Here is a 3,015-nt window from a genome sequence, read left to right on the forward strand (position 1 = left end):
CTCCTAAGGTATTCATTCGACAGGAACAATCTACAAACAATTTGCAATGCCAAGGAATTGGGTGTGAACCACCTAGTGTTGTGGCTACTAAGTCTGAATACAAATCTCCTCTAGTGGTGCAAGCAACTCCTGATATCAATAGTCCTAAGAACTTGGTTCCAACAAATAACCTATTGAGCGTATCACCAGACCTCTTGAGAACTCCTATAGCCTTACCATTTCATCTATTCATTCCCAGTCCACTCCTCTCCTAGACTTGGATCAACAAGAATCACAAAAGCCCTTTCTCATTGGGGATCACAAATTAAGATTTGAAAAGAAAAATCTAAAAGTCAAAAATAAAGAGAAGTCCTTCAGTCCAAATCAAAATCAAAAGCTATTGGACTCTGCAAAAATCAAAGTCAAGGATAAAAACCCTATGAAAGAAAAAGAGAAAGAGATAATCTTCCCTAATACCAAAATAACTAGGGAAAAAGTTCTAAAATTTCAAGTAAAAAGGAATACTTGTTGATCCTAAGTCTCCATCATGCTATCCTACTTTCACTTCTTTTCGCAATCATAAGCCTTCATCACTCATCCACTTGTTCTGCACATCCTTTCCCTTCTAGCGATATATCATGGACTTTTAATGGAACTTCCTCGAAGGAATTTGTTGTCAGGGATGCCCAAACTTCTTTAGGTGACACACATATGGGCCTACGTAGTTCACACATTATTAATTCTGCCTTAGTTCCTTTATAAAAGAAGGCTGTCACTCGAGCTACATATCATTCAGTCAAGGAATGACACAACTACAATCATGAGGTAAAGCCTCTCACATTTGTGGTGGGTGACTTAGTTCTCAGAGAAAATCCTAGAAATCAACAAGATAGAGAGAAGAAGGGCAAGTTCTAACCAAATTGGTTTGGTCCCTATGTCATCACCATAGTCTATGGATCAGGTGCATATCAACTTTTGACACCAGAGGGAGAACCTTTGGAGGATCCTATCAATAGCATGCACCTTCGCAGGTTTTACACATAGCTCTTCAGAATATCCTAATTCAAAAATACAAAAAACAAAATCACAAAAATAAAAAATTGTTACTTGGTGAAAACCTGGAAAACAGGCGCCTTGTGACACAAAAAAAATTGAAAAATAAAAAAAAGTAAAGAGAAATAAATTCATCCAACGGTGAAAACCACTTCGGTGGCGCCCTGGGCAAGTACCATGGTGAAAACCGGGTTACCAACGCCATGCGTAGAGACATTGCTCCTCCCTCCTTCAAGATTCAATATCATCCTTCACTTTGCACACACTCACAACCTATCCATCCATAGTAAACTTACCCATTCCCATCATGGCTTGTTATTGATCTACCTAAGATTGGTTAGCCATTCATAATAATCCCTCCTTTTCACCCCTTTCCATCCATAATAAATCAGCTCCTATCTGTGGCTAAGGAAAATACTAAGTCTAGTGATGGGTGTGGAACTAAGAGCATCACACATTCTGAGGAGTACAATTTCTTCCAGTTTTCTTCAGTCTATCTGCACACAATTCACAATAAAGAAACACATACATCACAACTCCACAATAAAGTTTCGTCTTCTCCGCAATAAGGTATCAGTTTCATGGATGCAGTTAGTTTCAGATAAGATGTACACAACAACAATAAGCTTCAACAAATCAACTCTTTCAACAAACTCGGACAACATTATGGTTCAGTGTTATCTATCCTTTTTTCTAAAAGTAAACATTGTGACTAAAATCAAATCGACTTATACAAGTGACAAGAGACACTAAACTTGAGGACTACAGTGGATGTTGATGTCGAGTCTTGGTTTTCTTTTGATTTTATCTTTTGGTGACATGTCTTTTAGCTTTTCTGGGATGTCTCTGACTAGAGATTATATCTCTAGGATGTCTTTGACTAGAAAGGCGAGGATGGTATATGTTCACCTATTGTTTTGCTGTCTGTGGATTGTCTCTTAGTAATGCTATGACTTGTCCAAGGATACACGGACACTGTGAGTCTAGTATGAACTGGGGCATTCCTTGTTTGCGACTGTCTGATCTCCATGCGAATGAGTACAATGACTTTCTGGGTCGAACCTATACCTAGATTGTCATAACCTATTTTCCATAATAAAGCTCAATGATGATACAGTACAAGAAGCTCTTTCACTTCTATATCTTCTATCTTCCATCCCCCTTTCATGATTGACCTCCATCATCCTTTTTGTGTCCGTGTAGCCTACTATCACCTGACTGAGTATAATGACACACCAAAAATATCTACATTTCATGTAGATTGCACCTGCATCACCACGTATTAGCATTTCATACATACATATAGATATCACAATTGCACCATATCCTGCACACAACACATGTTAGCACATTTTACATTCTCCTCATGTAAATAGTTATTTGCATTATCATATTCATCTACATTTCATACATTTACATTCACATATACATGACATATAAAACATAAAAGAACATAAATATTGTATTTCATCATATATATATATGCATCCCTATCATAAGCATCACATAGAAATATGCATCACATAGACGCAACATCACATAGGTACACATGCATATAGCTGTCACAAGGATGAATCATCTCATATATATATATATATCTCAAAAATTATAAGTGTCATGATACAATGATGTCAAAATAGATATGGCTACAAAATCACCCGAAGGTGTCTACATTGTCATAAAAAAATGGTTCAAAAACTGATACATAGGGAGCCCTCTAAGACTATGATGAACTCCCTCCCTCGAAGCTAGCCGACCTCAATGGAGTCTAAGCCCTGGAAGTCCCTTTCGCATAATCATCTCTCCTACCCTCCTATCTGGTGGTGGTGGAGGACCCATGACCCCACCACTAGACGCCTATCTCCCGTCTCTCCCTCTAGTGGTCGTCATAGTCCGTGATGGTCCCTGGAAGCTCCTAGCCTGCTAATCAGGTGGTACAACTCCATACTACAGGTCTCTCTAGTAGGCTATCTCCTCCCCTGC

Source organism: Cryptomeria japonica, chromosome 9 (assembly GCF_030272615.1).
Source record: "Cryptomeria japonica chromosome 9, Sugi_1.0, whole genome shotgun sequence".
Classification (NCBI taxonomy): domain Eukaryota; kingdom Viridiplantae; phylum Streptophyta; class Pinopsida; order Cupressales; family Cupressaceae; genus Cryptomeria; species Cryptomeria japonica.